This window comes from Lycorma delicatula, chromosome 4 (assembly GCF_047948215.1).
Source record: "Lycorma delicatula isolate Av1 chromosome 4, ASM4794821v1, whole genome shotgun sequence".
Lineage (NCBI taxonomy): Eukaryota > Metazoa > Arthropoda > Insecta > Hemiptera > Fulgoridae > Lycorma > Lycorma delicatula.
The window spans coordinates 89,021,257-89,035,771 of record NC_134458.1 but is presented as its reverse complement, the minus strand read 5'-3'; the positions used below and the strand labels follow the sequence as shown (position 1 = coordinate 89,035,771).

Genomic DNA, 14,515 nt, shown 5'->3' with positions numbered 1-14,515 from the left:
CCTCTAAAACAGTAATATGCAGCATAATGTGATGATTTAACTCATTTTAATATCTTTTAACCATAATGGTGTTTTCACAGAGGTTTAAAAGCAAAATCCAGCAGTATTAGCAGTAAGTAACCAAAATTGGAATCATTTAAAATTAAAATTTTTTCTGTTTCATTAGAGAAGGTTTGTGGCATCATAATAAAAATAATAGTTGTTCCACCTTACCATAATAAGATAGTCTCATCCATAAATACAACATAAAGATCCATTAAAATCAATTTCACTTAATTTAAGAATTGAGAATTAAATTGTTAATTTATCAACATCATTTTTAAGAAGGCCATGAAAAACATGCATCTCAAAGAAGTTCATCAGTTTTTTAACAATTCTCTACCCAGTAGATTTTGAAACAATTATCAAAGAACACTTTCTAACAAATATGGCTGTTCAGGAGACTGCAGTAAACAAACACAAGTTTCTTCTTTTTCTATATCTGAAAGCCAGGTAGATATATTACTCTATTATACTCCTTGTTCCACTACCATTCAAGTGAAAATCTTCCACTTTGCAACTGATGTTAAAGGATTAGTACCAGTAGAGGTAAGACACATTATTGATGCTCAAAGATTCTAAAATGATACAACCCAAGACAAAACACTAAACTTTTCATTTGAATGAATGAGCCATTTTTTTTAAAGATAATTCTAAACAAATTAAAAAAAGTATATGTTACTAATCTTTAACTTTTTTTTTTTTTATAAATATGAAAAAGTTGTTCACCAACACATCAGTAAGCTGTAACCTGTGTCATAGATGATATTACATTAAAAACATATGATAAAATGTAATTAAAATTCTGTGGAAAGTCACCATTTTGTTTATATGCAGCAGAAAAAGGCTGATATTTTATGATACTTAACTTTTGTGTGTCCATACAAAATTTCAATCAAATCAATAAATAAAAAAATATCTACATCCTATAAAAGACAAAAATCTGTTTATGGAACACACTATTCATGACATACAAGCTTTAAAGGTTCTAAAAATGATTTCCTGTTAATTGTTTTTTTAAATTCTAAGCTAACATGCTTTAATATGTTAATGTCAGAAAACTACTTATTTTTTTTTAAGAAAAGAGGGAATTCCTGTAAATATTTTTTTTTGATAATACAGCGATGATAAATTCAACTTATAAGTTTTGTTAAAATCAGTTCAACTACTCTTACATACTGAGTGAATAAACTTAGTTAACAGGTTAATTTGTCACAATTTTGTACAAAATGTAAATTGTCAAGAAAATGACAATCTGGGTAATGCAGAAAAAAATCAACTTTATACAAATAGATATTTGGCAGAAAAGAAGATATTTATGTTATCTAACCAAATATATAGTGGTGCGATTGGACAGCAGTCATTAACATATTGAGATTTGATAAATACACAAACTTTGCCTATTACAACCAATTAGTTAGGCATCTTATACCAATAAATATTTTGTAAATGAAACCTGTATAAAAGATACTATAAATTAATATATACTATAGTGTTAACTGGCCAGTTTCAAAATATAATCCCTTCAATTCCCTATAGGACTCCTCATTCTTACACTTTATATTGTTAAAAAAAATATCAGTTGGTTGTTCTGCTACATAATAACTTTATAACTAAACTTTATACAATAATTTTTATTATTTCTTTTTAATTTGTTATGTTAGTTTTTCACGAAATGTAACATAACTGAACCAAGTTTAGTGGATTATTTATCTTCCTTTTGATTAACTTAATTGCCTAATCAATTGTCTAATCAGTACAATACATCAGATATAACAAAGCCCAAATATAAAGTCTAAAGGTATAACATAATAAGAACAGCATCTAAAATCAATGTTTATATTATTTACAAACCCCTGAGATGATATCATTGTCATAGAATTGGTGCAATTAAACAATCCTGGGCAAAGACCTGGGTGTACAATCCCCTTTCATACTCATTTATAATAATGTGTAAGAAGGACTATTTAAACTCTGTGTAAGAACAGGAGAGAAAAGAAAACAAATTGAACTGGAAAAGGAGTCAACAAGGGTGTGGCTTGTCACCTACTCCGTTTAACCTATATCTGAAGGAAATAATTGAAGAATATTTTGATGGGAAAAAAGAGTGAGTGTGGGTGGAAGGAATGGAATATCTTATTTTTGCTGATAATATGGTTCTGCTAGTAGATAGTAAGGAAAGGGTGACAGAGATGGTTGAAGATCTTGACAAAAAACGTCAAGAATATGGCATGAGAATAAATAAGAGTATGACATTAGAAGGAAACAGTAAAAAAGTAAATATTAATTTGAATGGTGAGGAAAAAGAGAAAGGTGAACAAGTCAAGTATCTAGGATGCACAGTATGTGTCATACAACAGAGATAAGACTTAGAGTAGAAATGGGGAAGAAGGTTTTAATGGGAGAAGGTATGGTTGAACAGGAGAAGAAACATAGGAACCATTAAACAAAAAATTAAAGAAGAAACTAACAAAGTGCTAATGGAATGTAGCACTATACAGTGTTGAAACACAGACATTAAGACAGGAGAATGAAAGAAAAAATTAGAGGCATATAAAACATGGATAGGGAGAAAAATTAAAGCGTAAGATGGGATAAAGTAAGAAATGAAGTACTGCAAAGAATAGGGAAAGAAAGGTAGAGGCTTAAAAATTTAGGAAAAGAAAAGATGAATTGGCTAGAACACTGGTAGAGAAGAGAATGTCTGCTGAAGACTGCAAATTGAGGGAATGGTAGATAGAGAGAAGAAAAGAGGAAGGAGGTATGAGATGACAGATTCAATTAAGATCAGAACATATAATAACACCAAGAGACTGGCACAGAATCTTGATGTAAACATGACTGTAAAGTGAGAACTTACCAGACATGTTGTGTGAGGACCTGCTAGAAGGTAGAACACAATTGACTGATTAATTTAAGAATAGCTTGTTTATGAAATGGCCTAGGCATCAACAACAGACAAAACTTATTTGCACAGGAAAATGTGACACAACAAATAAATGATAAAGTGCAAAGATAAATAAACAATCTCTCTTTAAAAGGTTGCAGTGTCTAAATTAACATCAAGAAATTTCATTAATTACCCTTGCAAAAAATAATTAATTTAGAAAATTAATATAAGGGATGTGAGGGAATGTTACAAATAAAGATTTTGAATAATGATACTGTATATAATTTAAGGAATGGCAACAACAATGACAGTGGTGATTTTAAAGAATGTGTACAAAACAAAGATAATTCAGATGGAAATAACAATAAAGAGAATTTAAAAAGAAAAACCAATGATGATTAATTCTTTTTTCCAAACAAATAATTTAGTGATTCTGATTCAAATGGAAAATTAAAATGATAATAAGCACATAAGGGCTAATATAGATGTGGTGTAGTAATTAAAAGAAGGGTTATGTAGCAGTACAGCTGGCTCAATGTTTTCAACAATGAAGGGGAGCAAGGCGATTTACTTTTAGAAACTAATACAATCCAATCCTGATAATGAAATTCTGCTAACCTAAAACTCTCAACGTCCAGTTGGTTTACATTATGAAGAAATTAAATAAACCTTGCATGCACATTAGTCATTGTGAAAATTATATTAAATTATAAATAATATAATTTTCTGCTTCTATTACGGCACTACAAACACAGTAATGTAATAACTATATTGTTAAAATTCAGTTCACACTGTATTAAAAAAAAAAACATCATTACTACTTTACTAGAAACAATGTAAAGCAGTATAATTATGTGTTATTGTCGCCTATCTTGAAATCATTTCCTCAGCATGTGAATCTCATTTAAAACTAACATAATTAACACATCATAAAATTTTTACTTTGAGGGCAACGCTATCATACAAGAGTGTAAGCTAAGTTACAATAACCATATAACCACAATATTAATGAATGTTAGTGTCCCTGTAAATTTAATTAAAATTGATTCAAACATTCTTATGAGCACCCACACTTTTTTTCAGTTGTTTAATTGGTTGAATTAACTCCATTCCATTCTATTCAGTGCACTGTATTAACCTCAACATCCCTTTAACATTCTACATTTTTAATTATCAGTCTTTACACATTCTATGCTTTGTATCTGCTTTCACTGTTTTTTATCTCCTACTCATCCTTCTAAAACCAAATTCATTACACCTTGATACCTAAATGCCAATGTCATTCTTTTACAAAAAGAATGCATTGACATTCTTTTTACAAAATTGAATCATAAATTCTCTCTTCTCTAATTCATCCTGAGACCTCATTTCATACTTTACTGACCCACCTAATTCTGAACATCCCTGTTACACCACAATTTTAAACTCTACTGACTACTTTTTCTGGATTATCTATAGTTCATATATTCTGCCATAAAATTTATACATGTAAATATTTTTAAAAATGTATATCCACCCACTAATTCACAAATAGCAAAATATTATTTTGAATAGTAAAAAGTGCACTGCAATTTAAGTAATAACAAAGAGAAAACTTGCATTTACAAAAGGTAAAAATCTAGTTCTAGATTTTTATGAACAAAATAGCTCTAAGGCATTCTCTCTGTTATTTTACTCCAATAACTGTTTGGTCATAGTTCATTCTTTGTGTTAAATGAACTAACATAACAATTAATTGTGATTTAAAAATAATTACTCATATTACTCAAAAAAATAATAATTTTATTAGTTCAGTCATACTATTAAAAAGTATTTTATAAGTACAATACAAATTAAATTTAATGATAAAAGGGATTGGTTTGAATTAGCAGACATAATATGAATAAAATGAAAATCTAATGACTAGATAAATACAAATGAAAATACCTAAGTGTATACACACAAAATTATTTGAAAAAACTGACTTACATTTTCACTATTAAATTTTACAGAAAAGTAAGATCAGTTTTAACATTTTGATTCATTTTCCAAGTTTTTCCTTAGATATAGTATTGTATAACATATTTTTACATTTACCATCAAAGTAAATTGCCCTGATATTTAAGGGATTATATATGTGTGGATACCTGCTGCCTGGAGGGGCCCTTGAGCTCCTGGATGGCACAGTCTCATCTTTATACAGATCATTCACAAATAGTAGTCCTTCCCCTCCACCAACCCAATTTTCTTTATAATTGATCCCTTCTTCCCTAATTTGGGTTCTGTGGGCATAAGTCAGACCCTGCTAGGCCATACTGAGGATAGTAGGACCTGTTCAATTAGTACACCATTGGTGTGATATGTCAGAGTGGCTGTCTATCAACTGACTTGGTGGTTCTTTTTCCTGTACAGCAGCAGTGTTATAAGCCTAATGGCTGGCACCTACTCGGTAATACCTTCTAAAATTAAAATATTCTGATATTTTCTGAATAGTCAAATTAAAGATAATATTGAACAAATAATTTTGCTAAGGGTCCAGAAAATACAGTACATTCGGAAAGTCGCTGTATAGTATACTTTAGAATTATGTGATGCATTCTGTTCCTTCAGCATTAGGTTGGTTACCCTATGAGTTCATTGGGCATTGCTCAGTAATAAACCAAGACATCAGTTGTAGAGTTGTGACTGAACGTGCATTTTGTTTATCAGAATCAATAGTTGCAAAAAATGTTATGGTTCGTTCGATAGAGGAACATGTTTTCCTCATTGAACATATCTTTTGTGAAAGTGACAAGTACACTGATTTAGTGAAGCACAAGTTTTCTGAAGAGTTTCCAAATACTTATAAATAGTTCCTCACCATAAGGCAAGTCAAAATCTTATCAAAGCATTATGAGCAACAAGCTTTGTTGAAGACAATAATCAAAGTGGAAGACCACCTAAACTAAACAAACAGAAGCTGCTTGATATTTTGGATGCTATGGCTGAAAGTCCATCAAAGTCTATGTGTAGGTTAGCACAGCAGCAAGCTATCAGACTTGCTACTGCACAAAAAGCTGTAAGAAAAAACTGAAACTTTGCCCCTACAAAGTAATGTGTGTTCAGAACTGAAACCTACAGATCATGCCACAAGACTTAAATTATTTTCAATGGTTTAAATGCTTAATTGACCAAAATTCCATAGATATCCTCAACATTATGTTTTTTTACAGATGAAGTATCATTTCATCTGGGAGGGTATATTAATTCACAAAATACACGATTGTCGTCGACAATTAACCCCCATGAATTATACAAACAACCTTTACACAAAGTAAAAATTGGAGTCTGGATCAGTGTGAGTTGAACGCACACTGTAGGTCCAATCTTTTTTGAAAATACAGTTAATATTAATCATTATTGTGCTATTCTAACAAATTTTATTAGTCAGTTAACAGAAATGGAAATTAATCGCTCGAACAAGATGGTGCCACAGCGTAGACAGCTAACAGGTCAATGACTTTTTTCATAAAATATCTTTGGTGAATAAATCATTTTGAAGGGTTTGTGGCCTGTACAATCACCCAATCTGACTCCCCAGGATTATTTTCTATAGAGGACAACAAAACAAGTAGTGTATCACTACAGATCATGCACGATTGACTAACTAAAAATCGCAATAACAGCAAACGTACAAGATATTCCAGTACACTGGCTGGTAACAAACTGAAACATGTGCAGTGTTGTACTGATGTTGGAGAAGGTCATTTTAAACACCTTTTATAAACTATTCCAGTTATAACATTCGTTTCTATAAAATAATGAAATAAAAATACCAATTATAATTATGAAAGTTTCGTCATTACACTTCCATAATTCCAGTGCACAGCAACTTTTCGAATGTGCTGTATCAGAGTGATTGGAAGTATTACATGTATTGTTAAGCTTAAGGAAACCTGCTCCTTGGTTGTCTTTAATTGCTGGAGGAAAAATAATCTTTTCACAAGTAATTAAGCTGGCTGGTTACCACAAGTCATTGATCAGTAATGTGTTACTCTTATCCTAGTAAAAATGCTCCAATATTCAAAAGAGCTGACATCCTGCTGCTTGGAGCGTCTTTAGGTATTAAGGAATTGCTTCTCATGTTGTGGTTCCTCCTTAGACAGAGTGCCAAAGAGTGTGTCAATATTTACTTATAGTTTTCCTTATACTTAATTATTTTTTCCTACTTTGGGTTCTGTGGACATAGTTCCATGCTGAGGATGTCAGAATCTGTAGCCAGTACATTCTGGTGGGGAGCGTGGCTACTACCAGTGGACCAGTCCAGGGAATCCATTTCCTGTCTGGCAGCTGTACAATGAACCTTAACTGACTGATTTTAGTGCGTTTGTGGCTGAATTGCCTGTCAGTAAAACAGATCTGCCAATTCATCTAAAATACAATTAAACCAGAAATTACCTTTATTTTCCAGTTTTTATTTACTCACATAATTTTAATTTTTAACCTCACTGGTTATTTATTGGAGTTATTTTTAACTTAGGTAAAATTTATTTATTTATTCTAGTCTAGATTAAATTTACCCCAAGTACAGCAGTGGAATCTTTACAGAGATGCAAGTCATTTTCAAGAAATACATTATCCACTCTTTCATAGCATGCTGCAAGATGCCAGAACATTGCTTTTAACACTTAAATTGGGTCCACAACACTGACAAGGAAATATATTTTCCTTAACTTCTTTCTTAAAAATTGTTATAAATTTTACAGAATAAGTTTTTAAGTTAACTGTTAAAATGAAATAATCTATTACGTAAAATAATGATTTTATCCAATAAAAAGGTAGTTTTTGGAAAATCTGGGGTGATCTCCAATAAATTGGGGTAAAAAACCATTTTTTTATGTTTGGTCTAAAATAACTTTGTTAAATGGGTAATAAACACATAAAACCTATAAACAAAATTTGTGGAGAATTTAATACTGCACAAAATGGTTTAAGATAAATTGAATAAAACAAATACAAATTAGAAAATTTGGAATTTTATAAGAAACTGTATACTACACCAAAGTGCATTACACATACAAATTTATAATAAATGTTCACAAATAAGACCGCCACTTTGAACATACTTCTAGGCATACTTCTTTACTGCTTTTTTTGTTATTTTTTGTTCTTCAAGACTATCCTAAGTTGCTCATCCGCATCCATAATGTGGACAATTAATTCCTCGCAAGAATGCATTTTTGTTTTGTATACAATATTTTTCATCCATCCCCAGATGCAAAAATCTACCGGTGTTAGATCAGGCGATGTTTGTGGCCAGGAATGTGGACTTCCACAACCGATCCATTTCTCAGGGAAATGATGATTTAAGTGAGTGCACAAGAGAAGTGGGAAGGCTCGCCATCGTGCTGGAAGTATGTTTTGCATCTCAGCGCTAGAGGAATATCTTCAAGCAGATGTGGCTATTCTTCTTGAAGAAATCGCAAGTAGACCTCACCATTCAAGTGGCCAGGTAATATGAAAGGTCCAAACAGCTAATTATGAAGAAGGCCTCACCATACATTGATGCTATATCAGTGTTGAAAATTGCCTTCCACCTTTTCATGAGGATTTACTTCTGCCCATGTATGCTCATTGCATAAGTTGTTGACACCATCTCGAGTGACTTTCATTATCGATAAACAAAATATACTTGTCAATTTTTATTCACCAGTTGTGGAACTCCAAGCAAAGCGCACCGTCTCCTGGGTGTAGATGTTGAACTTCCTGTTTTTATGATAAGGATAAAACTTGTTTTAAGTGTCCTTAAAACTATTGAAAGGGAAACTCTGATCTGCTAAGAAAGACGTTGTGTACTGATACCTGAACTGCATCGATAATAATTTTATTAATAACAGTGTCGTGTTAGTCAGATCATTCGTAGCTGGTATGAATAGTATGTAGGGAACCTGTTTCCAGAAGATTGTGAAAAGTCGTGCTAATTGTTTTGGGATCTGTAATCCTGCAATTCAGAAAACATATTTCACATTCTACTGCAGCAGCATTTCCATTACACACACCCAAAATAAAGTCTATATCAGAACGTACTGCTCTGCTGTAAATAAGTACAGCATTACTTCAATGGCATACCGATCACGTTCTAACTAAAATTAACAGAAAACCTTCAACAACTTCACAGTACCCGATATACTAAATGTAACTTACAGAATGATTTAAAGAATAATACAGTATTGCGCATGTTGACCAGGTGTTATTTTATTGCTAACTTTGAAATAATAATCTTTCAATAATAATTTATTGTATTTGTCATTAATAAAAAGATTATTATATAAGTAATTGTAATTTATTTATTTTACAAATGTTATAATTATTATGTAAATTTCCAGTTTTTTTTTATTTTTTAACAATAAATTTTGTTTTTACAAATTTTTCACATTGCCAAAAAAGCATTTGGTTTTTATTTACAGTAAATAGTATATGTCTGACAAATGTAGTAATGTACTGTTCCTAAGTAAAATTCAATTTTTTTCTACTTTTGTTCGTTTTATTTAACTTATCTTACACTATTTTGTTCAGAATTAAATTCTCTATAAGTTTTGTTTAAAGGTTTTATGTGTTTATTAAGAAAGTTAATGAACGTCAAACATAAATAGCAGGGTTTTTACCCCAATTTACTGGGAATCGCCCCAGACTTTTCAAAAACTACTGCAAATACAGTTCTGGGACCTATTTTTCGATATTTCGGGTCAAAAACCATAAGAAATCACTAATTCTGATCCTTTCAGTACAGCTTCATTTCACCACGCTGAAATCTGAGAAAAATCTTTCACTAACCTTAACTTGAAAACGAAGCATTTTAAAACATATGTTTATATGAAATTTTTCAATTATTTTCACAAGTAAAATAGGTTATTTAAGTCCGCAGAATTTTGTGATACATTCTGTATATATTTTCTATTTCTGGAGAAAAAATATATAATCCAACAGAAATTATGTACTTGGTTTAAAAAAAATAATTTTCTAACAAAATGAATATGATAAATTAAAAAAAAAGAATATTTTTCTACTACTGATAAAAGTATAAATTACCACTACAACAAAGAATTAAAATAAAAAAATTACAAAAGTAAAACAGTTAAGCTAATCAAAAAGTATTCAGATTGAATTCTAAAAATTCAATCACATTCCTTTATAACATAAAATAAAAAAAGTCTTCATGCTGCCTATACATGACTTCCTCATCCAAATTTAAGTTTGAAATTATAATATTAATGCAATGATTTATACAAGCAATGCGATATTTTATAATTCTGTATTCATAATGTTGTTCATTCAGTCATTCAAATGTAATTTGTACACCACTGACATTACAAATATTATTTTTAATTAATTTTTTTTTTCATAACTCAAGGCATAACCTTTTTCTTCAGTCTTAACATACACACTAACAGTTTAAAAAATTAAAATGCCTATTATGTAACTGTTCCCAATATAGTTAAAAAAAGCACAATTCTAACTTAAGTCAATAAAATTCTATACCATAATAAGCTTAAAACACTGCAAAAGATGCATGCAAAAATACAACTTCATTCAAAATATATCAATATCTATTCAAAATATGAAATTTAAAAAATATATATCCATAGACACAAGAAATCGAGCAAAAATAAAATGTCTTGTTTTTTTTTTTTAAATAAATGTAACCACCAATTTAAAGAAGACAATTCAAAATCCTTAATTGGGTTTTTAAAAGCTAACTTTCATTTCTTATGAAGATCTTTATCAACTTTCACTACTGTTATTATTGACAACATGATGTCACAATAATACCAGCAGTATTTTACAAAGGTTTTCATAAGAATCATAAATGTATTCTTATAATTCAAGTAACATCTAAGAACAGGTTCTATGAACTAGAAATAATCTTAATTTGAAAAGTAATATTGAAACAGGCAATTTATAGATGAATTAGTTCTACATTTTTTGTCTCAATACTTTCCTTTTTAAGATGTAAATAAAAACTGAATAATTAGATTTAAACAAATACATAAATGCTAAAAAAAATTGTTACCTAATAGCTGACTGCTATAAAAATTTAAACATTGTGCACACAAAAAAAATAAATGAAAAAAGGATGTAGGGACTGCAAATAACTAACATCAGAAAAGCCTTTTTTCTTCATTCTTATTTATAAATTTGAGGATATGGACATACAACACGTTCTGTTATTCCAGTTGTCTGCTACTCTTGGAAAAACTCAGGGAGCAACACCCAGCAATATAACTGGATTTAAAGTAGACAAATAATATGGCACTGACAAAGACAGAGCAATGTAAACTGGTTCTCAGATTTCGCCAAAAATAAATAATGTTGAACAATTTCCTTTTTTATGGGTGATGGAAATCGCTGATTAAAATTTGCAGTACTCTACTGAAAAAAGTGTTTAATATACAAAATACAGCAGCCCAGCCCTCTAAAATTTGATGAATTTTTTTTAGAAAATTATAAAATTTGTAAATGCCTATTATTTTAAATAGCTTAACTACAAATTAATAATAAAATGAAAGAGCCTAGTTAAACATTAATCCGGATTATATAAAAATTATCAGTTACATAAAGTCTAAATTTCCTGTACTTGATAACTTCAAAAATAACTGACACATTAATTAATTAAAACTGTATTTAATGAAAACATGATAGAAATGACAGCTTTACAATAGAAATGAAAAAAAAAAACACAATTTTGTGACGTTTTCAACTGAAGAACTGCAATCTTTCACATTACAGATTCAATTATGTAAAACCATGATCATTCTTGTAACATAATTCATCATGAAGATAAATTACTAGTTAAATTACCAAAAAGATACACTAAAGTAAAGCAAACTAAATCTATTTTACTAGAATCAAGATTCCACAGAATTAAAAAAAAAAGAATAATTTGCCGTAATGATATCAATAACCCTCAAAAGCAGAGATTCCATTACACTCCTCTAATCAGACACTAGCTTGTGACAGAAACAATTTCCCTGCTAAAAGCATGGCATCGACCCAAAACAAGCAGAGGAAACTCCACTTCAGTTGATACTTTTATTGTTTTGAAATTCATTTGTTATGACTATATTGGTGTATAGTTCATAAGGGCGCCAACAAACCAACCAAGTACACAACTTCTAATTCTAGTAGGTCTAATGAAACTCAAAATTCTTCTTGGATTTTTTAACTTAAACATTAAAAGACTTAATGTTCAGTAAGCAGCAGTGAAGTAGATTATGAACTACCTGATGTTTCAAAACAGATACATTATATTGGGTCAGATGTTTTAAGAGAATAAGCTTAACAGAAACACAAAACAAATATAAATGCTTAAATAAACTCCAGAAACATTTCGGATAAAAAATTATTATAAAAGACAATTACTTTAAGAGCAATATGAAGTCCCGACAATTAACAGAACTCAACATACTGCTAACTACCCTAGTTTGATACTTGTATACTTTTACTTCTGCCATGGGATACAATCTGCCCTAATAATTATTACAACCTTCATATTTACAACTATTGTAGTGGTGATTTTGATTGTTAAAAAAAATTCATATTTATCATTCAATATGTCTTGGTAACATCTTGAATTCAAACTGTAGTTGCAAAGATTAATTTACAAACCTTGTTGTAAAGGCAATTATATCAGAAAATCTACATCAAGGTAACACTAATTCTTTTTAAGCCCTAATTATGATTAACAATCTGTCGTGAATGGAAACCCATGAGCATAGATTGCATTCAGACAAAAACCCACTAGCACATTTAAATTAAGACATTAAATTTCCTATCAATCTGAAACAAGAAAATTAAAAAAAATACACCTACAATTGTTCAATGCCCAATAACATAAAATGAATGATGATGGTGACATAACATGGGACCTATTATGTTTCCGACAAACGGAACATTTTACAAACACTAAAAATAAAAAGAACCACGGTATAAATTTCAAACGTTAAATGTAATGCAACAGTTTACACAAACAATCAATCATAATAAGCGCTACTAAAGAAGCAAATTACCGAATTTATAACCTATCACTTCAGTACCTTCCTACGAAAGTGAAACTGTTTACAGATAGCGTGGCGTAAGTTAATCACGTGGCTATTATCGGTTAAAATCTGTTTAATAGTTAATCATTTATGAATTTCATGAATTTTGAGCAATTATTAATTCTTATTATGGTACAATATTATGAATGTCTAGGTACTATTAAATATTTTATTTAATTTGGTTGTATTAGCCTTTTTAAATTTTTATATAACAGAATTAAGCAAATAACTTCATATTCCACCAAACACTGCTACCTCTGCTTCTAAAACAGAACTACATCTGTTTATTAGTCATTCAATAGATAGCGTAGTGTACATTATGGACCCGCGCCCAATTGAAATACACTGCCTCGTTTTTATCATAATCTCTGCTTACTCTGTTAAAAGTGAACAGTATATTTTCAGGGTATATTATAAACTACAGTTGATATACTACCAAAAATACATTTTCAGCAAATATATGAAATGTGTCTCTAGAAAATTTTTTTCAGAATTTGTGTTGTATCTATCATGCATTTATTTATCATTTATCTTGCAGACAAGCTACAGCAATTGTGTTCATTCTCTTGAATGAACACCAACAATATGATATTTATCATTAGTACTGATGTTGACCACCTATAACACCACTAATGATGAAGCTGCATTATAATTGTGAAATCTCTTTCTTGTTAAGAAAGCAAATAATATTTTTTGTTAAATTTTACATTTCTATGTTCAATGTTTTACATAAATTTTGTCATACTGATCATATGTTTTATTTTTATAGAAAAATACTTTCTTAAATAATATTTAAAATATTTTCATTGGGAATTTTTTTCAGAAATCACATCTACCAGATGATTAATTTAAAATTATAAAATAATTATTTATAATCCTATCCTTCTCATACAACCTAGAAAACAATGTACAAACATAATTTCAATTTATCAGTTTTAAACTGCATTAAATATTAATAATGAATTGTCTTTTTCAGGTTTGTTTGCTATGTACATAGAATATTGTACCACTGTCATCAAATACAAAACTTAAGTTGTATAACTTTAGTTTAAGTACTGTTAAATAAAAACCAGATTTTAACATACACTATGTAAAGAATTGTAAATATTAATAAAAAAATATGTGTAAATAAGATAAAATTTAATCTTAATTTTTTTACAATTGTATCTAGCACCAGATACTGAAGAAACTAGAAAAAATAAAATAGAGGAACTAGCTGAAACCATTGTTTTTATTATGAAAATGTTGCTATAAAATTTAAACACAGTGCAACCTCAAATTATGCGTAATCCTTTTTTTATTTATTATCCAACTTCTCTTGAATAGCAACAGAACTAATTTAATATATTTATATTTGGTTGTGAGTTCTAAATCTTGATGACTGAGAGATCTTTCTGCTTATTCTGTGGCTTACAGAATTCAATTCCATCTTTCTTTATATGATAGTTGAAATAATATCTTAACTTTATGAGCTATTCCAGAACTCTGCAAAAGATAATACCTTATACTTTTCTTAATTCTTCTGATTAAT

At 29.6% G+C, this 14,515-nt stretch overlaps 2 protein-coding genes across 5 annotated transcripts in view; one reads left to right on the top strand and one right to left on the bottom strand.

The window, feature by feature from the left end:
• Positions 1-13,000, bottom strand: part of LOC142323634 (uncharacterized) — a 101,777-nt gene extending 88,777 nt beyond the window's left edge. The window contains exon 1 of one of the 2 annotated variants that reach the window (XM_075363557.1): positions 12,955-13,000. The gene's annotated coding sequence lies outside the window, so the exon portion shown is untranslated. The other variant, XM_075363560.1, reaches the window with a different exon arrangement.
• The window catches only part of LOC142323633 (cysteine dioxygenase type 1), a 45,016-nt gene extending 30,893 nt beyond the window's left edge, over positions 1-14,123 (top strand). For 2 of the 3 annotated variants that reach the window (XM_075363553.1, XM_075363554.1), the window contains exon 7: positions 13,961-14,123. The gene's annotated coding sequence lies outside the window, so the exon portion shown is untranslated. Of the gene's footprint in view, positions 1-8,162; positions 9,420-13,960 lie in introns of those variants that run through there. The other variant, XM_075363555.1, reaches the window with a different exon arrangement.
• Positions 14,124-14,515: the final 392 nt, after the last annotated feature.